Source organism: Triticum aestivum, chromosome 2A, assembly GCF_018294505.1.
Source record: "Triticum aestivum cultivar Chinese Spring chromosome 2A, IWGSC CS RefSeq v2.1, whole genome shotgun sequence".
NCBI lineage: Eukaryota > Viridiplantae > Streptophyta > Magnoliopsida > Poales > Poaceae > Triticum > Triticum aestivum.
The window spans coordinates 620568033-620594223 of record NC_057797.1 but is presented as its reverse complement, the minus strand read 5'-3'; positions in this window follow the sequence as shown (position 1 = coordinate 620594223).

The following is a 26191-nucleotide window of genomic DNA, read 5'->3' as shown; positions in this document are numbered from 1 at the left end:
TGATGTACCAAAGGTAGTTAGGAGTCCCATATGAGATCGGGGACATGACGAGGAGTCTCGAAATGGTCAAGATGTAAATATCAATATATTGGATGACTATATTCGGACATCGGAAAGGTTCCGAGTGATTCGGGTATTTTTCGGAGTACCGGAGAATTACGGGAATTCGCCGGGGAGTATATGGGCCTTATTGGGCTTTAGGGGAAAGAGAGAGGGGAGGCTGCGTGCCCCCAAGGCTTAGTCCGAATTGGACTAGGGGGAGGGGCAGCGCACCCTCCTTCCTTCTCTTCTCTTTTCCCTTTCCTTCTCTCCTACTCCTACTACATGGAAGGGGGGACTCCTACTCCCGGTGGGAGTAGGACTCCCCAGGGCGTGCCATAGTAGAGGGCCGACCCACCCGCTCCTCCACTCCTTTATATACAGTGGAGGGGGCACCCCTTGAACACACAAGTTGATCAGTTGATCTTTTAGCCGTGTGCGGTGCCCCCCTCCACCATAATCCACCTCGGTTATATCATAGCGGTGCTTAGGGGAAGCCCTGTTCCGGTAGCATCATCATCACCATCATCACGCCGTCGTGCTGATGAAAATCTCCCTCGAATCTCTACTAGATCGTGAGTTCGCAGGACGTCACCGAGCTGAAGGTGTGCAGATCGCGGAGGTGCCATACGTTCGGTTCTAGGGATCGGTCAATCGTGAAGGCGTACGACTACATCAACCGCATTCTCATAGCGCTTCCGCTTACAGTCTACGAGGGTACATGGGCGATACTCTTCCCTCTTGTTACTATGCATCACCATGATCTTGCGTGTGCGTAGGAAAATTTTGAAATTATTGCGTTCCCCAATAATGGCATCCGAGCCAGGTTTATGCGTACATGTTAGATGCACGAACACAAAGGAGTTTTGGGCATTGGTATATACATATTGCTTTCCATCACTAGTTGATTCTTGATTCAGCGGCATTGTTGGATGAAGCGGCCCAGACTGACATTATGCGTACGCTTACGCAAGACTGGTTCTACCAACGTGCTTCGCACATAGGTGGCTAGTGGGTGTCTGTTTCTCCAGTTTTAGTTGAATCGATCGGATTCAATGAACAGGGTTATTTCTGAAGATCAAAAAGCAATCACTATACCGCATTGTGGTTTTTTATACGTAGGTAAGAACGGTTCTTGCTCAGCCCGTAGCAGCCACGTAAAACTTGCAACAACAAAGTAGAGGATGTCTAACTTGTTTTTGAAGGGCATGTTGTGATGTGATATGGTCAAGACATGATACTAAATATTATTGTATGAGATGATCATGTTTTGTAACAAAGTTATCGGCAACTGGCAGAAGCCTTATGGTTGTCTATTTATTGCATAAGATGCAAGTACCATGTAATTGCTTTACTATATCGCTATGCGATAGAAATAGTTGCAAAAGCAATAGTTGGCGAGACGACCATGTGACGACACATTGATATTGATCAAGATGATGGAGATCATGGTGTCATGCCGGTGACGATAGAGATCATGAAGGTACTTTGGAGATGGAGATCAAAGGCGCAAGATGAGCATGGCCATATCATGTCACATATTTTGATTGCATGTGATGTTTATCCTTTAAGCATATTATTTTGCTCAGCTCAGTGGTAGCATTATAAGATGATCTCTCACTAAATTTCAAGGTATAAGTGTTCTCCCTGAGTATGCACCATTGCCAAAGTTCGTCGTGCCGAGACACCATGTGATGATTGGGTGTGATAAGCTCTACATTCACATACAACAGGTGCAAGCCAGTTTTGCACATGCGGAATACTCGGGTTAAACTTGACGAGCCTAGCATATGCAGATATGGCCTCAGAACACTGGAGACCGAAAGGTCTAGCGTGAATCATATAGTAGATATGATCAACATAGTGATGTTCACCAATGAAAACTACTCCATCTCACGTGATGATCAGACATGGTTTAGTTGATATGGATCACGTGATCACTTAGATGATTATAGGGATGTCTGTCTAAGTGGGATTCCTTAAGTAATATGATTAATTGAACTTTAAATTTATCATGAACTTAGTCCTGATAGTATTTGCATATCTATGTCGTAGATCAATTGCTTCCATATAGCTTCCACGTTTTATTTATGATATGTTCCTAGAGATAACTATGTTGAAAGATGTTAGTAGCAATGATGCGGACTAGCTCTGTGATGATTATCCTCATTGCTGCACAGAAGAATTATGTCCTTGATGCACCGCTAGCTGACGGACCTATTGCAGGAGCAGATGCAGACATTATGAACATTTGGTAAAGCTCGGTATGATGAGTACTTGATATTTTAGTGCACCATGCTTTACGCCTTAGAACCGGGACTTCAAAAATGTTTTGAACGCCACAGAGCATATAAGATGTTCTAAGAGTTGAAATTAGTATTTCAAACTCATGCCCGTGTCGAGAGGTATGAAACCTCTCATAAATACTTTGCCTACAAGATGGGGGAGAATAGCTCAGCTATTGAGCATGTGCTCAGAATGTCTGAGTACTACAATCACTTGAATCAAGTGGGAGTTAATCTTCCATATAAGATAGTGATTGACAAAGTTCTCTAGTCACTATCACCAAGTTACTAGAACTTCGTGATGAACTATAATATGCAAGGGATAACATAAACGATTCCCAAGCTCTTCGTGATGCTGAAATTGACAAAGGTAGAAATCAAGAAAAGCATCAAGTGTTGATGGTTGACAAGACCACTAGTTTCCATAAAAGGGTAAAGGGAAGAAGGGGAACTTCAAGAAGAACGACAAGCAAGTTGCTACTCAAGTGAAGAAGCCCAAGTTTAGACCTAAGCCTGAGACTAAGTGCTTCTACTGCAAAGGGACTGGTCACTGGAAGCAGAACCGCCCCAAGTATTTGGCGGATAATAAGGATGGCAAAGTAAAAAAAGGTATATTTGATATACATGTTATTGATGTGTACTTTACTAGTGTTTATAGAAACCCCTTTGTATTTGATACTAGTTTAGTTGCTAAAGATTAGTAACTCGAAACATGAGTTGCAGAATGAACATAGACTAGTTAAGGGTGAAGTGATGATGTGTGTTCAAAGTGGTTCCAAGATTGATATGATCATCATCATACACTCCCTATACTTTCGGGATTAGTGTTGAACCTACATAAATATTATTTGGTGTTTGCGTTAAGCATGAATATGATTTGATCATGTTTATTGCAATATTGTTATTCATTTAAAGTCAGAGAATAATTGTTGTTATGATTACATGAATAAAACCTTCAATGGTCATACACCCAAAGTGACTGGTTTATTGAATCTCTATCATAGTGATACATATATTCATAATATTGAAGCCAAAAGATGCAAAGTTAATAATGATAGTACAACTTATTTGTGGCACTGCTATTTAGGTCATATTGGTGTAAAGCGCATGAAGAAAATCCATGCTGATGGGCTTTTGGAATCACTTGATTATGAATTAGTTGATGCTTGTGAACCATGCCTCATGGGCAAGATGACTAAGACTCCGTTCTCCGGAACAATGGAGCGAGTAACCAGCTTGATGGAAATAATACATACTGATGTATGCAGTCCAATGAGTGTTGAGCCTCGCAGCAGGTATCGTTATTTTCTGACCTTCACAGATGCTTTGAGTAAGATATGGGTATATCTTCTTGATGAAACATAAATCTGAAACATTTGAAAAGTTCAAATAATTTCAGAGTGAAGTGGAAAATCATCGTAACAAGAAAATGAAGTTTCTAATCTGATCGTGGAGGAGAATATTTGATTTACGAGTTTGGTCTTCATTTGAAACAATGTGGAATAGTTTCGCAACTCATGCCGCCTGGAACACCACAGCGTAATGGTGTGTCCGAACATCGTAACTGTACTTTATTAGATGTGATGCAAGCTATGATGTCTCTTACCGATTTACCACTATTATTTTGGGGTTATGCATTAAAGACAGCTGCATTCACGTTAAATAGTGCACCGTCTAAATCCGTTGAGACGACGCCATATGAGTTGTGGTTTGGCAAGAAACCAAAGTTGTCATTTCTTAAAGTTTGGGGTTGTGATGCTTATGTGAAAAAGATTCATCCTGATAAGCTCAAACCCAAATCGGAGAAATGTGTCTTCATAGGATACCCAAAGGAGACAGTTGGGTACACCTTCTATCACAGATCCGAAGGCAAGACATTCGTTGCTAAGAGTGGATCCTTTCTAGATAAGAAGTTTATCTCGAAAGAAGTGAGTGGGAGGAATGTAGAACTTGATGAGGTAACTGTACCTGCTCCCTTATTGGAAAGTAGTTAATCATAGAAATCAATTCTAGTGATCTCTACACCAGTTAGTGAGGAAGCTAATGATGATAATCATGAAACTTCAGACCAAGTTACTACTAAACCTCGTAGGACAACCAAAGTATGGTCTACACCAGAGTGGTACGGTAATCCTTTATGGAAGTCATGTTACTAGACCATGACGAACCTACGAACTATGAGGAAGCGATGATGAGCCCAAATTCCACGAAATGGATTGAGGCCGTGAAATCTAAGATGGGATCCATGTATGAGAACAAAGTATGGACTTTGATTGACTTGCCCGATGATCGGTGAGTCATTAAGAATAAATGGATCTTCAAGAGGAAGACAGACGCTGATAGTAGTGTTACTATCTACAAATCTCGAATTGTCGCAAAATGTTTTCAACAAGTTCAAGGTGTTAACTACGATGAGATTTTCTCACTCGTATCGATGCTTAAAAGTCTATCCAAATCATGTTAGCAGTTGTCGCATTTTATGAAATGTGGCAAATGGATGTCAAAACTGCATTCCTTAATGGATTTCTTAAAGAAGAAGTTGTATATGATGCAACTAGAAGGGTTTGTCGATCCTAAAGGTGCTAACAAAGTGAGCAAGCTCCAGCGATCCATCTATGGACTGGTGCAAGCATCTTGGAGTTTGAATATATGCTTTGATAAAGTGATAAAAGCATATGGTTTTATACAGACTTGCGGTGAAGCCTGTATTTACAAGAAAGTGAGTCGGAGCACTACAACATTTCTGATAAGTATATGTGAATGAAATATTGTTGATCAGAAATAATGTAGAATTTTCTGGAAAGCATAAAGGAGTGTTTGAAAAGAGTTTTCCAAAGAAAGACCTCGATGAAGCTGCTTACACATTGAGCATCAAGATCTATAGAGATAGATCAAGACGCTTGATAAGTCTTTTCAATGAGTACATGTAACGCCCTCGATGCGGCTATATCTCCCACGTGTCGAAGCACGACTTAGAGGCATAACCGCATTGAAAGCAATGTCGCAAGTGAGGTAATCTTCACACAACCCATGTAATACATAAGGGAAAGAGATACATAGTTGGCTTACAATCGCCACTTCACACAATACATGAATAAAGCATTACATCATCCAGATACAATCAAGGTCCGACTACGGAACCCAAAATAAAAGAAGACTACCCCAAATGCTACACAGATCCCCGATCGTCCCAACTGGGCTCCACTATTGATCAACTGGAAACGGAACAACATAACGAACGCGAATCTCATCGAGCTCCTCCTTGAGCTCAGTTGCGTCACCTGCATGACATCATCGGCACTTGCAAACTGGTTTTGGAAGTATCTGTGAGTCACGGGGCCTCAGCAATCTCACACCCTCGTGATCAAGACTATTTAAGCTTATAGGAAAGGTAAAAGGTTTGAAGTCGAGCTGCAGCAAGCGACTAGCATGTTTGGTGGCTAACATATACGCAAAAGAGAGCGAGAAGAGAAAGCAAAGGCACGATCGACGAACTACGATCAAGAAGTGATCCTGGAACAACCTACGTCAAACATAACTCCAACACCGTGTTCACTTCCCGGACTCCGCCAAGAAGAGACCATCATGGTTACACACGCGGTTGATGTATTTTAATTAAGATCAACTTCGGGTTTTCTACAACCGGACATTAACAAATTCCCATCTGCCCATAACTGCGGGCACGGCTTTCGAAAGTTCAAATCCCTGCAGGGGAGTCCCAACTTAGCCCATCACAAGCTCTTATGGTCAACAAAGGATATTCCTTCTCCCAAGACAATCTGATCAGACTCGGCATCCAGGTTACAAGACATCTCGACAATGGTAAAACTAGTCCAGCAAGACCACCCGCTGTGCCGACAAATCTCGATAGGAGCTGCACATATCTCGTTCTCAGGGCACACTAGATAAGCTAAGCGTACAGAAGCCAACGTAACCCAAGTTGCCAAGGGACCGCCCCGCACGGTGCTCTGGGTTGGACCAACACTCAGAGGAGCACTGGCCCGGGGGTTTAATAAAGATGACCCTTGGGCTCCGGAAATCCAAGGGAAAAGAAAAGGCTAGGTGGCGAATGGTAAAACCAATGTTGGGCCATGCTGGAGGAGTTTTATTCAAGGCGAACTGTCAAGGGGTTCCCATAATAACCCAACCGCATAAGGAACGCAAAATCTAGGAACATAACACCGATATGGAGGAAACTAGGGCGACAAAAGTGGAACAAAACACCAGACATAAGGCCGAGCCTGCCACCCTTTACCAAGTATATGGGTGCATTAAGATAAACAAGATAATATTGTGATATCCCAACAATAAACAAGTTCCAACAAGGAACGAACTCCAATATTCACCTGCAACTAGCAACACTATAAGAGGGGCTGAGCAAAGCGGTAACATAGCCAAACAGCGGTTTGCTAGGACATGACAGGTTAGAGGTTTGACATGGAAATATGGGGGCATGATAAGAAAGTGGTAGGTATCGTAGCATAGGCATAGCAAAAGAGCGAGCATCTAGCAAGCAAAGATATAAGTGATTTCGAGGGTATGGTCATCTTGCCTGCAAAGTTCTCAGAGTTGCCTTGATCCTCGTAAGCGTACTCAACGGGCTCCTCGATCACGTACTCGTCTCCCGGCTCTACCCAAGCAAGAACAACAAGCAAAAGGAACACAATCAACCACGTGCAATGCTCAAGCAACATGATGCAAACATGGTATGATATGCGGGATGCGGTAAGTGATGCATATGCATGATTTGGAAATGAATGATTGAACTCTACTTGGAAAACCAAGAGTGCCACTGGAAATAGGAGTTGATTTCGGTTGAAATCGATATAAAGATCACCAGAATCGGATGCACGGTTTGGAAATGGCAAGCAAAACAAATATGGCACCGGTCTGCGATTAACAACAAGTGACCATCTAAATGCATCAAGATAAATATGCTACAGCACTCAAACATGGCAACAAAATACATGTCAGGGATCCCCTCATGATGCTTGACAAAATATGAACACTGAGCTACGGCTAAAACACTCATTAACAGGTTCAAACAAGCATGGCAAAAGTGCAAAAGATAATAGGTTACAGACTTGGTGAAATTAACAACATGTCAGGAATTTATCACCATGAAGCAATGTTTAGAGCATGATAACTACAGGCTACAAGAACATATCATGGCAAAAAAAAGGCATGGCATGAAGCTACTGAAAGCATATAACGAAAATCCCTTACTGACCATTAGCCAAAAGGGATCAGAAGATACAATTGCAAGCATGTGAACATAGCAAAAACATAAACAGATTCAGACTTAGTGAAAAACTGGAGCATGCAAAACAGATAACAAGTAGGCATGTTTACGAGCTCGATGCACTCACTACGAGGCATTGCATGACAAACTAAGCATACACTCAGCAAGTAGACATGGCAAGAACAACATCATAGCATGCACGGATCAACGACAACAAGCTTGGCAACATTTTAAAACATGTTAACAATCTGCCAGGAACATTTTATAGCAAAAGTAGAGCTCGATTGACTCAAGCTAGGTTGCTCCATAAATGCAAACAAAGACATGGATGGATAGAGTACCACAATATCTACAAAACATCCTTACTGATCATCCTCAAAAGAGGCACGGATCACTAGGAAACAACATGAATATATGGCATAAAAATAATAACAGGACAAGGACTTAGTGAAATTCTAAGTCCCTGAAATCAGCATCATTGAGTAAGCTACTTTGCATGCTTGTGCTAGTCACCACAAAGATCACAAAAATACATGGCATACACCCCTGTAAAGATGGCATGTCATTCATAAAAACACATGTAGAGCTCAAGATCATATCATGCACAAATTAATCATGGCAAAAATGACAAAAGTGCATTTGCTGAAACAGATCTGAAACTATCATCACATAGCCCTCTTCCAACATCATTTCGGGCATCAAGATGAGCTCAAATGAAAATGATGCAATGAGATAAAATGATGTACTCGTCGAGATGAACATTTTTATATGCTACACGCACGAATCGGAGCAACGGTGATGATGTTATGACATGACGAAGATTGCATAAAAATTAGGGTTCGGAGGGAAAAAGTCAACCGGGGGGATTCTAGATCTGAGATCTAGGGCATGCTTCTCGAGGTGGCGCCGGGGCTCTCGCCGGAGTTCATGTCCACGGTGGCCGGAGATGACGAAGCTCGTCAGCGTCGAGGGAGAGGGCGGCTGGGGCTTGGAAGAGGCGGGGAGAGGTGGAGCGGGGTGGCGCCGGAGCTGCAGCGGCTTCGGGCGGCGGCCTCCGGCGGAAGCAGCATGGTGGGGTGGCGCCGGAGCAAAGGGACGGCGGGCGGCGGCCTGTGACGTCGAGGCGGAGCGGCGGCGCGGCGGAGGCGGCGAGTGGCGGCGGGGCGGCGCGGGTCGAAGGAGCCAGGCGGCGGCGCTCGCGGGCCGCGAGGACCCTCCCTGGGCCGCGCGGGCCAGCGCGGAGGAGATGGCGGCGGGGGTGTCGTGGCAGCCTCGGAGTAGCTGGGCGCGATGGCGGGTCAAGTCGGACACGTCCGGCGGCGCGGGACGAAATGTCTGGCGGCGCGCGGAGGAGGAGGTTAGGGTTCATGTGCGCGAAAATTCCGGAGGGACACATATTTATAGGTAGAGGAAGCTAGGAGAGTCCAAATGAGGTTCGGTTTGCGGCCACGCGATCGTGATTGAACGGTCTAGGTGATGGAAGGGGTTTAGGTGGGTTTTGGGCCACTTTGGAAGGGTGTTGGGCTGCAACACACACGGGGCCTTATCGGTCCCTCGGTTGAACATTGGAGTATCAAACGAAGTCCAAATGGCACGAAACTTGACAGGCGGTCTACCAGTAGTAAACTAAGGCCGCATGAAAAGTCTCGGTCCAATCCTAAAACGTATAACACTCACACAAGAAAAGAGGTAGAAAGGGACACCGGAGGACATAGGAGCACCGGAATGCAAAACGGACAACGGGGAAAAAGCTCGGATGCATGAGACGAACATGTATGCAAATGAAATGCACATGATGACATGATATGAAAAGCATGACACGCAAGCAATGACAAGGCAACAACAGCGAATAACTGGAAGACACCTAGCACATCGGTCTCGGGGCGTTACAACACTCCACCACTACGAGAGGATCTCGTCCTGAGATCTAGAATGGTATCGGAGGGACGACGGAAGAGAAAGAGGAGAGGTAAAGCTAAGTTGCTTCTTTGACAAACGAGTGAACCATGAGCTTTGAGAGGTTGAACAAATTGAAAGAAATAATGCAACGAGAAAGAGCGAAGTTGAAAGCACTCCGTTAGGAAAAGGAACAAGGAAGAACAATTTCGGACATCACTCTGGTTGACAAGAAAAGGAATTGAATAAGAACTTGATAAGAAGAGAAGATACTTGATGACATCACAACACACTTCCCCCGGAACTATTGAATGAATGGAACATGGGGTAAGAAAGATCTCAGAGAGCACTCCGGTTGAAAAGAGGTGCAAGGCTTGATAAGGCGAAAAGAACTTGAGCAAAAGGTCACAACACTCCGGTTAAATAGGATAAGCATGAATAGAATATGATCTTCACAACTCGAGATGATGAGAGAAGAGAGCAACATCACAAAGCCTCCGGAACAAAAGAATATAAGATAGATAATTGAAATAAAAGAAAGGAGAAGAAAATGCCAACTTCTGCTACAAAAGAGCTTGAAAAGGCATCTTTAGGAGAAGGGTCGAATGGAGTTGTTGGAAAACCAATCAACGAAAAGAACAGGCTTGTTGAGGGCTTATGGAAAACATCTCAAAACTGAGTTGAAATTCTGCCACTGACGGAAACGATAGATTGGGTTGATATCCACAAGGAGACAAGAAACTATTTCACCGAAAGGATGAAAGAAAAACTTGGGTCCTTTATGAGCACCATAAATAGCAACAATCCTTAGGGAAGGCTTTAGGTGAACTATAACCCAAGATAACTCAAATGACGAGATTGATGGATTTAAAATATCTCATTCTTGATAACTTGTGAATCATTAAACACGAAGGAAAATTATTGAAAATGACATAACACCACCACAAAAGATAAGATAGACTAAATTGGACTTTAAGATGCAAGATGAAGAATGCTTGAGCTTGTCTGAAAAGAATGTAGATGAACACTTCGAGAAGGAATTAAATCCTTGATGAACCATCATGTAGAACCTTAATGAAGAACTCCGTTTAAACAAAAGAATGATCAAACGGAAGGAAAGAGAAGTTGAAAACACAAGGTGAAACCTTGTACCGATTTAGATGAATCTCCATGGTGAAATAGTTGAAAAAGGTTGGAACTCCGGGAAAAGAGAAGATGAAACAATGAAATGAGGAATTTGATGAACCTCCGGAATAAGGAATTAATCGCTTGGATGAAACAAGAATAAGAATTACATTATGCTTATCCTTCACCAATTAAATTGATGACAAACAATGGATTGCATACAACTTATTCTCGTAGAAAGGATTAAGATAGATATAGTGCAAACTTGAGAAGGTCTTCAACGATCCATCGGTAGGATGAAACAACGAATGAATCGATATGATACCAAGAGGAAAAGAATCTTGAATGAACCACCGTAAGAATTGAAAATGAACGAAGTACAAGGGATGAATCACTGGTAAGAATTGGAAAACGAATGAAGATACTTGCGGGAATTTAGATACATGAGAACGAAGAGATCACGAGCTGATTAGAGAATATATACTTGAATGATGCACCGGTAAGATTTGGATAACGAGATGATGGGCTCCTGAGAATCAAACTGAAAAGACTTATGAATAACTCCGGATGGGTGAAAAGAATTCTTAGAATCAAAACAATGATGACAGGATGGCATCAAGCTAGAACCATGAATCTTGAAGAGAATGGACCAAGATTTTGAGGGAACACTTCTTCAGTCTTCAAATGCAGAGAATGACGATGAGAGACACCAGCAAGAAATTGTTGAGGCCTCCGGAATAAAGAATGGAAAGGTTGAATGAACGACGAAAAGGATTTGAAAGATCTTGGAGAAAGACATATGGCTGATGACAATTCATTTTTACGTCACACTTAGAAAAGAATTTGAGAACCTCCGGGAAAATTAGAAGAGTCAGGTAAGATCCTGGGAAAAGACATGTGGGTTAGGGGCCACTCAAAAGAAACACCGTAGAGCGATTTCAAAGAGAGAATGCACCGGTTGAATTAAATGTCTTGAATGAGATAACAATCTCGAAAGAGCTTGAATGAATTGAGAATGGAAACTTGAATCTTCGAGATACCTTGAGCACTCCGGAACAATTGAATAGCGAGAAGTGGAAGATTATGAGGTGCACCGGCATGAGAAGGTATTTGAAATGAGGAAAAAGGATGTGATCAACAAAGCTTGAATTAAGACTACCGGAGAAGAAAAGAGAATGAAGAATAATGAACTAGAAGCTTCTGAGCATCTCCACGAGAAATCATATGGTAAGAATATTGACGGAAAAGAATGGAGAGACTTATCATCAATCACATGATAATTGATTCAGAATCTTAGTATATGTGAATGAAATATTGTTGATCAGAAATAATGTAGAATTTTCTGGAAAGCATAAAGGAGTGTTTGAAAAGAGTTTTTCAAAGAAATACCTTGATGAAGCTGCTTACACATTGAGCATCAAGATATATAGAGATAGATCAAGACGCTTGATAAGTTTTTTCAATGAGTACATGTAACGCCCTCGATGCGGCTATATCTCCCACGTGTCGAAGCACGACTTAGAGGCATAACCGCATTGAAAGCAATGTCGCAAGTGAGGTAATCTTCACACAACCCATGTAATACATAAGGGAAAGAGATACATAGTTGGCTTACAATCGCCACTTCACACAATACATGAATAAAGCATTACATCATCCAGATACAATCAAGGTCCGACTACGGAACCCAAAATAAAAGAAGACTACCCCAAATGCTACACAGATCCTTGATCATCCCAACTGGGCTCCACTACTGATCAACTGGAAACGGAACAACATAACAAACGCGAATCTCATCGAGCTCCTCCTTGAGCTCAGTTGCGTCACCTGCACGATATCATCGGCACCTGCAAACTGGTTTTGGAAGTATCTGTGAGTCACGGGGACTCAGCAATCTCACACCCTCGCGATCAAGACTATTTAAGCTTATAGGAAAGGTAAAAGGTTTGAAGTGGAGCTGCAGCAAGTGACTAGCATGTTTGGTGGCTAACATATATGAAAAAGAGAGCGAGAAGAGAAAGCAAAGGCACGATCGATGAACTACGATCAAGAAGTGATCCTAGAACAACCTACGTCAAACATAACTCCAACACCATGTTCACTTCCCGGACTCCACCGACAAGAGACCATCACGGTTACACACGCGGTTGATGTATTTTAATTAAGATCAACTTCGGGTTTTCTACAACCGGACATTAACAAATTCCCATCTGCCCATAACCGCGGGCACGGCTTTCGAAAGTTTAAATCCCTGCAGGGGAGTCCCAACTTAGCCCATCACAAGCTCTCACGGTCAACAAAGGATATTCCTTCTCCCAAGACAATCCGATCAGACTCGGCATCTAGGTTACAAGACATCTCGACAATGGTAAAACTAGTCCAGCAAGACCACCCGCTGTGCCGACAAATCTCGATAGGAGCTGCACATATCTCGTTCTCAGAGCACACCGGATAAGCTAAACGTACGGAAGCCAACGTAGCCCAAGTTGCCAAGGGACCGCCCCGCACGGTGCTCTGGGTTGGACCAACACTCAGAGGAGCACTGGCCCGGGGGTTTAATAAAGATGACCCTTGGGCTCCGGAAACCCAAGGGAAAAGAAAAGGCTAGGTGGCGAATGGTAAAACCAATGTTGGGCCATGCTGGAGGAGTTTTATTCAAGACGAACAGTCAAGGGGTTCCCATAATAACCCAACCGCGTAAGGAATGCAAAATTCGGGAACATAACACCGATATGACGGAAACTAGGGCGGCAAGAGTGGAACAAAACACTAGGCATAAGGCCGAGCCTTTCACCATTTACCAAGTATATAGGTGCATTAAGATAAACAAGATAATATTGTGATATCTCAACAATAAACAAGTTCCAACAAGGAACGAACTCCAATCTTCACCTGCAACTAGCAACACTATAAGAGGGGCTGAGCAAAGTGGTAAGATAGCCAAACAACGGTTTGCTAGGACATGGTGGGTTAGAGGTTTGACATGGCAATATGGGAGGCATGATAATAAAGTGGTAGGTATCATAGCATAGGCATAGCAAAAGAGCGAGCATCTAGCAAGCAAAGATATAAGTGATTTCGAGGGTATGGTCATCTTGCGTGCAAAGTTCTCAGAGTTTCCTTGATCCTCGTAAGCATACTCAATGGGCTCCTCGATCACGTACTCGTCTCCCAGCTCTACCCAAGCAAGAACAACAAGCAAAAGGAACACAATCAACCACGTGCAATGCTCAAGCAACATGATGCAAACATGGTATGATATGCGGGATGCGGTAAGTGATGCATATGCATGATTTGGAAAGGAATTATTGAACCTAGCGTCTACTTGGAAAACCAAAAGTGCCACTGGAAAGAGGAGTTGATTTCGGTTGAAATTGATATAAAGATCACCGGAATCGGATGCATGGTTTGGAAATGGCAAGCAAAACAAATATGGCACCGGTCTGCGATTAACAACAAGTGACCATCTAAATGCATCAAGATAAATATGCTACAACACTCAAACATGGCAACAAAATACATGGCAGGGATCCCCTCATGATGCTTGACAAAATATGAACACTGAGCTACGGCTAAAACACTCATTAACAGGTTCAAACAAGCATGGAAAAAGGGCAAAAGATAACAGGTTACAGACTTGGTGAAATTAACAGCATGTCAGGAATTTATCATCAGGAAGCAACATTTAGAGCATGATAACTACATGCTACAGGAACATATCATGGCATGAAGCTACTGAAATCATATAACAAAAGTCCCTTACTGACCATGAGCCAAAAGGGATCAGAAGATACAACCGCAAGCATGTGAACATAGCAAAAACATAAACAAATTCAGACTTAGTGAAAAACTGGAGCATGCAAAACAGATAACGAGTAGGCATGTTTACGAGCTCGATGCACTCACTACGAGGAATTGCATGACAAACTAAGCATACACCCAACAACTAGACATGGCATAGAAGCTAGACATGGCAAGAACAACATCATAGCATGCACGGATCAAGAACAACAAGCGTGGCAACATTGCAAAACATGTTAACAATCTGCCAGGAACATTTTATAGCAAAAGTAGAGCTCGATTGACTCAATCTAGGTGCTCCATAAATGAAAACAAAGATATGGATGGATACAGCACCACAATATCTACAAAACATCCTTACTAATCATCCTCAAAAGAGGCACGGATCACTAGGAAACAACATGAACATATGGCATAAAAATAATAACAGGACAAGGACTTAGTGAAATTCTAAGTCCCTGAAATCAGCGTCATTGAGTAAGCTACTTTGCATGCTTGTGCTAGTCACCACAAAGATCACAAAAATACATGGCATACACCCCTGTAAAGATGGCATGACATTCATAAAAACACATGTAGAGCTCAAGATCATATCATGCACACATTAATCGTGGCAAAATGACAAAAGAGCATTTGTTGAAACAGATCTGAAACTATCATCACATAGCCCTTTTCCAATAGCATTTCTGGCATCAAGATGAGCTCAAATGAAAATGATGCAATGAGATAAAATGATGTACTCGTCGAGACAGACATTTTGATATGCTACACGCACGAATCGGAGCAACGATGATGAAGTTATGACATGACGAAGATTGCATAAAAATTAGGGTTCGGAAGGAAAAAGTCAACCAAGGGAATTCTAGATCTGAGATCTAGGGCACGCTTCTCGAGGTGGCGCCGGGGATCTTGCCGGAGTTCATGTCCGCAGTGGCCGGAGACGACGAAGCTCGTCGGTGTCGAGGGAGAGGGCGGCCGGAGCTTGGAAGAGGTGGGGCGAGGTGGAGCGGGGCGACGCCGGAGCTGCGGCGGCTTCGGGCGGCAGCCTCCGGCGGAAGCAACACGGCAGGGCGGCGCCGAAGCGAAGGGACAGCGGGCGGCGGTCGGCGACGTCGAGGCGAAGCGGCGACGGGGCGACGCGGGTTTAATGAGCCGGGCGGCGGCGCTCGCGGGCCGCGAGGGCCCTCCCTGGGCCGCGCGGGCCGGCGCGGAGGAGACGGCGGCGGGGGTGACGAGGCAGCCCCGGAGTGGCTGGGCGCAGTGGCGGGTCAAGTCGGACACGTCCGGCGGCGCGGAACGAAATGTCCGGCGGCGCGCGGAGGAGGAGGTTAGGGTTCATCTGCGCGAAAATTCCGTGAGGGACACATATTTATAGGTAGAGGGAGCTAGGAGAGTCCAAATGAGGTACGGTTTGCGGCCACGCGATCGTGATCGAACGGTCTAGGTGATGGAAGGGGTTTAGGTGGGTTTTGGGCCACTTTGGAAGGGTGTTGGGCTGCAACACACACGAGGCCTTATCGGTCCCTCGGTTAAATGTTGGAGTATCAAACGAAGTCCAAATGGCACGAAACTTGACAGGCGGTCTACCGGTAGTAAACCAAGGCCGCATGACAAGTCTCGGTCCAATCCGAAAATGTATAACACTCACACACGAAAAGAGGTAGAAAGGGACACCGGAGGACGTACTAGCGCCGGAATGCAAAATGGACAACGGGGAAAAAGCTCGGATGCATAAGACGAACATGTATGCAAATGAAATGCACATGATGACATGATATGAAACGCATGACACACAAGCAATGACAAGGCAACAAGAACGAATAACTGGAAGACACCTGGCACATCAGTCTCGGGGCGTTATAGTACATACCTTGACAAGATTTTGAAGTAGTTCAAAATGGAACAGTCAAGGAAGGAGTTCTTGCCTGTGTTGCAAGGTGTGCAGTTGAGTAAAGACTCAAACCCGACCGTAGCAGAAAATAGAAAGAGAATGAAAAGTCATTCCCTATGCCTCAGTCATAGGTTCTATAAAGTATGCTATGCTGTTTACCAGTCCTATTGTATACCTTAGCATGATTCTGGCAAGGGAGTACAATAGTGATCTAGGAGTAGATCACTGGACAACGGTCAAAATTATCCTTAGAGGACTAAGGAAATATTTCTCGGTTATGGAGGTGATAAAAGAGTTCATCGTAAAGAGTTACGTCGATGCAAAGCTTTTTACATCGATCTAGATGACTCTAAGTCTCAATCTGGATACATATTGAAAGTGGGAGCAATTAGCTAGAGTAGATCCATGCAAAGCATTGTAGACATAGAAAATTTGCAAAATACATACGGCTCTGAATGTGGCATACCCGTTCACTAAATTTCTCTCACAAGCAAAACATGATCACTCTCTGGGTGTTATTCACATAGTGATATGAACTAGATTATTGACTCTAGTAAACCCTTTGGGTATTAGTCACATAGAGATGTGAACTAATCACATAAAGATGTGAACTATTGGTGTTAAATCACATGATGATGTGAACTAGATTATTGACTCTAGTGCAAGTGGGAGACTGGAGGAAATATGCCCTAGAGGCAATAATAAAGTTGTTATTTATATTTCCTTATATCATGATAAATGTTTATTATTCATGCTAAAATTGTATTAACCGGAAAATTAGTACATGTGTGAATGTATAGAAACAGAGTGTCACTAGTATGCCTCTACTTGACTAGCTCGTTGAATCAAAGATGGTTAAGTTTCCTAGCCATAGACATGAGTTGTCATTGGATTAACGGGATAACATCATTAGAGAATGATGTGATTAACTTGAACCATTCCGTTAGCTTAGCATTCGATCGTTTAATTAGTATTTTGCTATTGCTTTCTTCATGACTTATACATGTTCCTATGACTATGAGATTATGCAACTCCCGAATACCGGAGGAACACTTTGTGTGCTACCAAATGTCACAACATAAATGGGTGGTTATAAAGGTGCTTTACAGGTGTCTCTGATGGTACTTGTCGAGTTGGCATAGAACAAGATTAGGATTTGTCACTCCGATTGTCAGAGAGGTATCTCTGGGCCCTCTCGGTAATGCACATCACTATAAGCCTTGCAAGCAATGCAACTAATGAGTTAGTTGCGGGATGATACAATATGGAACGAGTAAAGAGACTTGCTGGTAACGAGATTGAGCTAGGTATTGAGATATCGACGATTGAATCTCGGGCAAGTAACATACCGATGACAAAGGGAACAACATATGTTGTTATGCGGTTTGACCGATAAAGATCTTCTTAGAATATGTAGGAGCCAATATGAGCATCCAGGTTCCGCTATTTTTTATTGACCGGAGACGATTCTCGGTCATGTCTACATAGTTCTCGAACCCGTAGGGTCCGCACGCTTATCGTTTGGTGATGATCGATAATATGAGTTTATGTGTTTTGATGTATCGAAGGTAGTTAGGAGTCCCGTATGAGATCGGGGACATGATGAGGAGTCTTGAAATGGTCGAGATGTAGAGATCGATATATTGGACGACTATATTTGGACATCGGAAAGGTTCCGAGCGATTCGGGTATTTTTCGGAGTACCGGAGAGTTACGGGAATTCGCCGGGGAGTATATGGGCCTTATTGGGCTTTAAGGGAAAGAAAGAGGGGAGGTTGTGCGCCCCCAAGGGCTTAGTCCGAATTGGACTAGGGGGAGGGGCGGTGCCCCCTCCTTCCTTCTCTTCTCTTTTCCATTTCCTTCTCTCCTACTCCTACTACATGGAAGTGGGGAATCCTACTCCCGGTGGGAGTAGGACTCCCCAGGCCACGCCATAGTAGAGGGTCGGCCCTCCCCCTCCTCCACTCCTTTATATATGGGGGAGGGAGGCACCCAATGAACACACAAGTTGATCAAGTTGATCTTTTAGTCGTGTGGGGTGCCCTCCTCCACCATAATCCACCTCGGTTATATGTGCTTAGGCGAAGCCCTATTCTGATAGCATCATCATCACCATCATCATGCCGTCGTGCTGACAAAACTCTCCCTCGAAGCTCTACTGGATCATGAGTTTGCGGGACGTCACCGGGCTAAACGTGTGCAGATCACGGAGGTGTCGTACATTCGATACTAGGGACCGGTCGGTCGTGAAGACGTACGACTACATCAACCGCGTTGTCATAACGCTTCTGCTTATGGTCTACGAGGGTACATGGACGATACTCTTTCCCTCTCATTGCTATGCATCACCATGATCTTGCGTGTGCGTAGGAAAATTTTGAAATCACTATGTTCCCCAGCAATGGGATTGGGTAAATCTCTATCGTATGTATTTGTTCCGGCTTGTTCTGCAAGCCAAATCCTTTGTTTTGTTTTGAACTATGGTATTCGAGTTGCTTCGAAGTCAAATACGTATTCCATACCTTTTCTAAACGGTGTTCTCATATTTCTATGGGAGTGCTAATTCTTTCGTTCATCGAGATTGTCATGTCAATTCTTCTCAACCGGCGTGTTCTCTTCAAGTTAATCATATCCTTTCAATTTCTGCTAGATCAATTATCAGTTCTTTGCAATGGTATCCATTTCATCGGCCCTAAGTTGCCTTTGTTTTCCCGCCATCCCACCCTTTTTCTTCAAGGACTCAGATTTCTTAATCAAGTATCCTTTTATTGATGGGAAGTCTCTCCATTCTTTTCCGCCAATGTTCTTATCCGGTGATTCTCAGGAAGATACTAAGGAAGTTTCAAGTTTATTATTCTTCGATTCTTTTTTCTCCTCTGGTGGATTCAATTCAAGATTCAGTGTTGATCACATTCCTTTCCTTGTTTCAAATGCTTTCTCATGGTGATGCACCTCTTAATCGTTCACTTCTCTCTATTCATTTGTTCTGGAGTACTGAAGATATCTCAGGAGATGCATGTTTTCGTTCCTAATCTGTTCAAGCTATTTCTAGATTGTTATCTCATTCAAGCCATTTAATTCAACAGGTGCAATCTCTCTTTTCAAGCAATCTTTTCAGAGGTGTATCTTTTGAGTGGGCCCTAACCCACATGTCTTTTCCCAGGACCTTACCTGACTCTTCTAATTTTTCTGGAGTTATTCCCAAATTCTTTCAAAGTTTGATGTAAGAATGAATTATCATCAGTCAAATGTCTCTCTCCAGGACCTTTCAAATTATTTTCATCGTTGGTTCAACCTTTCTATTCTTCATCCCGGAGTGCCTCAAAAATTCATTCATGGTGGTGTTTCTCGTTGTCATTCTCGGATTTTGAAGACCGAAGAAGAGTTCCTCTTAAATCTTATTCGTTCTCTCAAAGATGCGAAACTCAAGCTCGATGCCATCCTCTCATAAGTGCTTTTGATTGTGAGAATTCTTTTTACCCATCTGAAGCAATTCAAGAGTCTTTTCAGTTTGATTTTTCAGAGCCCATCATCTCAGAATTATTCATTCCAACTTTCAGCTCTCGTTCTCCAAATCTTACCAGGGCATCATTCAAGTACTCTCTAATCAGCTCGGGATCTCTTCGTTCATTTGTATCTAAATTCTCTCAAGCATCTTCGTATTTTTTCTAATTCTTCCCGGTGATTTGTTCTCTTTGATTCGTTCATTTTCAAATTCTTATGGTGGTTTGTTCAATATTCCTCTTCCTATGTTCTCATATTAATTTATTCGTTGTTTCAATTGCACCGGTGGTTCGTTGAAGACCTTCTCAAGTTTACGCTGCATCTCTATTAATCCTTTCTACGAGAATAAGTAGTATGCCAAATCTGTTGCTTGTCATCAATTTAAGTTGATGAAGGATAAGCATAATGTGATTCTTATTCTCGTTTCATCGAGTAAATTCAATTTCTTATTCCGGAGGTTTATCAAAATTCTCAGTTTCAATTGTTTCATCTTTATTTTTCCGGAGTTCCAGGTTTTTCCGCATTATCTCGTCGTGAAGCTCCATCTAAATCGTCACAAGGCTTCACCTTGTGTTCTCAACTTTTCTTTCCTTTTATTACCGGAGTTCTTCATGGAGGCTCTACATGGTGGTTCGTCAAGGATTGTTTTCATTCTTCAATTGTTCTTCAAGATTTCTCTCGGAGTTATGATCTGCCAAGCTATACTCAAAATTAAACAGGGTGCGCTCAACACATGTTTGTTTTGAGGAGTTCAAGTATTCTTGATCTTGCATTTCAAAGTTCAATCCCTTCTCCCTTATCTTTTTAGGTGGTGTTATGTCATTCTTGACAATTCCCTTTCGTGTTTGATGATTCGCAAGTTGTTAAGAATGAGATATTTAAACCCTTCTTTTTCTCTTCCTTTAGGAGATCCTTTGCAACCCATCAATCTCTTCATTGGAGTTATCTTGGGTTATATTTCACCTAAAGCTTTCCCTAAGGAATGTTGTTATTGTGGTGCTTATCTATGATCCAAGTTTTCTCCTATCCTCTCGGCGGAAGAAGTTTTGTCATCTCCTCGTCGATATAAAGCAAGCAATTGTTTCCGTTTGTGGTAGGATTTCACCTCAAGTTTTGAGATGTTTTCCATAAGCCCACAACAAGCTTATTCTTTTTGTTGTTGATAACCCAACAACTCTGTTCTAGCATTTCTTGTAACCGTGCTCTTTCAAGATCTTGTTTCCCTTCGCTCATTCCATTCCATTCTTTCATTTCTCCTGGAGGCATTGTGAAGTTGCTCTTTTCACTCATCGTCTTGAATCATAAGGATCGTGTTCTTTTTCCTTGCTTATCCACTTAGCCGGAGTGTCGTGTTTTCATTCGAGTTCTTTCAACTTATCAAGTTTTGCCTCCTTCCTCAACTGGAGTGCTGTCTGAAATCTTTTTTCACCCCTTGTGCCATTCTTTCAATAGTTCCGGAGGCAGTGTGTTGTTGATTTCATCAAGTATCCTCTCATCTTGTCAAGATCATGATCAATTCCTTCCATTTATAGTCGGAGTTCTGTCCAAATTATATCATTCTTATTCCTTCTCTATCTTGTTTTAACTGGAGTGGTTTCAATATCTATCTTAGTACTTAAGCTCAAGGTTTTTCGCAATGTTCCTTGTTCCTCTTTTCAAACAGATTGTTTTCAACTTCGTTCATCTCTGTTGTATTCTTTTCTTGAAATTGTTTAACCTCTCAAGGTTCATTGGTTTAACTCGTTTGTACAAGAAGTAATTTAGTTTACCTCTCCTCTTCCTTTTCTGCTTCTCTCCGGTGCCATCCTAGATCTCGGTACGAGATCCTCTTGTAGTGGTGGAGTGTTGTAACACCCCGGATGTAACTTTCCATATTTTAACTCATTTTATAGCCATTTTCGGCTATGTGATATAATATTTCCGTCATGGTTGGTTTTTTGTCTTAATTTTGCATTTTGTTCATGTCATGCATCTCATCTCATGTCATCATGTGCATCACATTTGCATACGTGTTCGTCTCATGCATCCGAGCATTTTCCCCGTTGTCCGTTTCACGATCCGACACTCCCACATGCACCCGGTGCACCCCTCTTTCCTCGTTTCGTGAGAGGGAGAGAAACATTCTCGGAATTGGGCGAGATTTGTCAAGAGGCCTTGGTACATCACTGAAAGACCGCCTGTCAAATTTTGTTCCATTTGGAGGTCATTTGATGCCCCAAAGGTTAACCGTAAAAGCCTCTTTTGTGTTGCATCCCAACACCCCTCCAAAACAACCCAATAACCCATCAAAACCACCTCCATGTTCTCCGTCATTGGATCACAATCGTGTGGGTGAAAACCGCACCTCATTTGGACTCTACAAGCTCCCTCTACCTATATATATGTGTCTCCCTCAAAAACATCACAGATGAAACCCTAGCGTCTTCCTCCTCGCACCGCCGGACGCGTCCCTCCGTGTCGAACATGTCCGCCGGCCACCTTGCCCCGACAAACCACAAGCCGCCACGTCACCCCGCCGCCGCTCTCCTCCAACCACACGCTGCCACACGTCCCCGCCAGATCCCCACCACGCCGCGGCCCGCGGGGCCTGATGACGGCCCTCTCGACCCGGAGCCGCCGCCGCCGCCTCCTGTGTGGGCCCCCTCCCCACCGCCGCTTGGCCCAGTCGCCGCCCGTAGCCAACTAGGGGACACCACGTGGCCGCCGCCCGGCATCTCCGCCGCCGCGCCGCCTTGCCGCCATCCGCCGTGCGCCAGAGCTAGATCCGGTGACCTCGAGTCCGCCGACTCCTCCGGTGTCCTCCTCTCCAAGTCTGGCGACGAACTCCGGCGAACCTCGATTTGCGCACCCAAACCCTAGATCTGGAATTCGGAGGTTGACCTCGATTTTTCTCCAAGTCCCTAAAATTTTATTGCTCCCTTTATCGTGCTATATCTCCATGACCGGGACCCCGATTCATGCATATCATATGTCAAAAATTTCGCCTCCTGACGCACTTCACGTTAGTGGCATTTGCATGCATGTTACTGTCCATTTTCATGACATTATAATAGTTGCAAGAGTGCTATCAAATGTTGTCACGGATCTTGGTGATTTTCTTTTTCGTTGCATTTTGTGTGTGCATCCTATGAGCATGATGTCTACATGTTTTTTTAACTACATCATGCCATCTTTACAGAGGTGCAAGTCTTGTATTTGTTCGATCTATGTGGTGACTAGAAAAAGCATGCCAAGTAGGCTTCATAATGTTGATGTTTTCAGACACTTAATGTTTTTGCTAAGTCCTTTGCTGTTACATTTTGATGCCATGTAAACTTGTTGCTACCATGAGATCCATGCACATTTTGAGATACTTCAGTAAGGATGTTTTGAACATGTGCTTATGATCTATCCATTAATGCCTCCGATTGCGATTATGGAATGATCTAGATTGTCATTACCATGCTTTACTTTTGCTATATTTTATTCCTGGCAGATTGTCAACATGAGATTCATTATTGCCATGTATTTGTCTAGTGATCCATGCATCCTATTAACTTTCTCTTGACATGTTTAGATTCATGAACATGTCTTCTTACTGTTGGTATGCTTGTATTGTCATGTAATGCTTTGTGGTGAGTGGCATGAGCTTGCAAAGTTGCTATCATGAATCTGTTTATGACATGCTCTGTTTTTCTTCCAAGTCTGAAACTATTAATATAACTTGCCATGTTTGCATGGGTGCCACATCATTTTCCAAGCCTTTTGGGCTCATGTTTAGTAATGGAGTTTTGTTTTATGAATTTAGTAGAAGCATTACATGCCTTTTTTGCCATGATATGTTCCTGTAGCATGTTGTTTGCTTGCTCTAAACATTGCTTCCTGATATTGTTTTTGACATGTTAGTAATTTCTCCAAGTCTGTGAAGCTGATATCATTTGCATTTTCGCCATGCTATTTTGAACCTATTCTAGTGTGATTTAGCCATAGCTCACTGTTCATGTTTTGTCAAGCATCTCTTGTACATCACTGCCATATGCTTTGTTGCTATGTTGGAGTGTAGTAGCTTAGTTTATTGTTGCATTCTAAGTGCTATCATGCTGTTAATCGCAATTTTGCGTCATCCTTGTATTGCTTGTCATTTGCAAACCGTGCATCTGTTTCCGGTGATCCTTCTATCGATTTCAACCGAAATCACCTCATCTTTCCAGAGGCATACTTGTTTTGACAAGTTGTTGCCTTGATCATCCTTTTCCTACCGGAGTACCATATGTGTTGCACATCATATCTTGCATTCCATGCCATGTTTTGCATCATGTTGTTTGTGCATTGAACCGTGATTGATTGTTGTTCCATTGCTTGTGTTCTTGCCTTGGGTAGAGCCGGGAGACGAGTACATAAACGAGGAACCTGTTGAGTACGCTAACGAGTGTCAAGCTTTTGACAACTCTGAGTACATTGCAGGCAAGATGACCATACCCTCGATATCACTTCTATCTTTGCTTGCTAGTTGTTCGTTCTATCGCTATGTCTCGCTACCTACCACTTGTTTATCATGCCTCCCATATCGGCATGTCAAGCCTCTAACCCACCTTCCTAACAAACCGTTGTTTGGCTATGGTACCGCTTTGCTCAGCCCCTCTTATAGCGTTGTTAGTTGCAGGTGGAGTTGAAGTTTGTTCCATGTTGGAACATGGATATGTTGGGATATCACATTATCTATTATTTAATCAATGCATCTATATACTTGGTAAAGGGTGTTTTGTTCCCCTCTTGCCGCCCTAGTTTTCGTCATACCGGTGTTATGTTCCTTGATTTTACGTTCCTTACGCAGTTGGGGTTAGGACCCCCTTGACAGTTTGCTTTGAATAAAACTCCTCCAGCAAGGCCCAACCTTGGTTTTACATTTTTCAACCTAAGCCTTTTCCCTCGGGTTTTTGCGAGCCCGAGGGTCATATTTATTTTAACCCCCCGGGCCAGTGCTCCTCTAAGTGTTGGTCCAAACTAGAGCCCTTTGCAGCACCACCTCGGGGAAACTTGAGGGCTGGTTTTAGTTGTAAGGATTGCTCATCTGGTGTGCCCTAAGAATGAGATATTGTAGCTCCTGCCGGGATTTGTTGGCACATTCGGGCGGCTTTGCTGGTCTTGTTTTACCATTGTCGAAATGTCTTGTAACCGGGTCCCGAGACTGATCGGGTGTTTTCGGGAGAAGGAATATCCTTCGTTGACCTTGAGAGCTTGTGATGGCTAAGTTGGGAAACCCCTGCAGGGTATAAACTTTTGAGAGCCGTGCCCGTGGTTATGTGGCAGATGGGAATTTGTTAATATCCGGTTGTAGAGAACTTGATACTTGACTTAATTAAAATGAATCAACCGTGTGTGTAGCCGTGATGGTCTATTTTCGGTGGAGTCCGGGAAGTGAACACGGTCTTGGGTTATGTTTGGACGTAAGTAGCTTCAGGATCACTTCTTGATCACTTCTAGCTTCTCGACCATTGCGTAGCTTCTCATCTTACTCTTATTTGCGTATGTTAGCCACCATTTTTGCTTAGCGCTTGCTGCAGCTCCACCTCATTACCACATCCTACCCATAAGCTTAAATAGTCTTGATCTCGCGGGTGTGAGATTGCTGAGTCCTTGTGACTCATGGATACTTCCAAATAGTTGCAGGTGCCAATGATACCAGTGTAGGTGATGCTACCGAACTCAAGTGGGAGTTCGACGAGGACCTTGGTTGTTACTATGTTTCGTTTCCTGATGATCAGTAGTGGAGCCCAGTTTGGGAAATTGGGGATCTAGCATTTGGGTTGTCTTCTTTTATTTTGGTTCCGTAGTCGGACCTTGATTGTACTCTGGATGATGTATGTTTAGCTTGTTAATTGTGTGAAGTGGCGATTGTAAGCCAACTCTTTACCCCTTTCTTATTCAGTACATGGGATTGTGTAAAGATTAACCCTCTTGCGACAATACCACCATGCGGTTATGCCCCTAAGTCGTGCCTCGACACGTGGGAGATATAGCCGCATCGTGGGTGTTACAAGAAGTTATGACAGTTAAGGTCTTACTTGATTCTTTCGTTCTGCTCACCATTACTGCTGGTAATCAGTGGTGGTATCGTTAGCCACCAGGGTAGTACCGTTTGTGTGGTACTTCCGCTAGTGTGCCGCGGTAACAACAGGAGTCTCTCTGTTACCCACCAGGAATTTATGGTAGTACCACTTGCTCCTAGCGGTAGTACCGCTAGTGCGATACTGCCACTAGAGTACCACATCTGGATTTCTCTGTTACCCATCTGGATTCATGGTAGTACTGCTCGCTCCTAGCGACAATAGCGCTTGGGTGGTACTTTCGCTGGAGTACCTCACGTACTACTGATAGGTCTCCAACGTATCTATAATTATTGATTGTTCCATGCTGTTATATTATCAA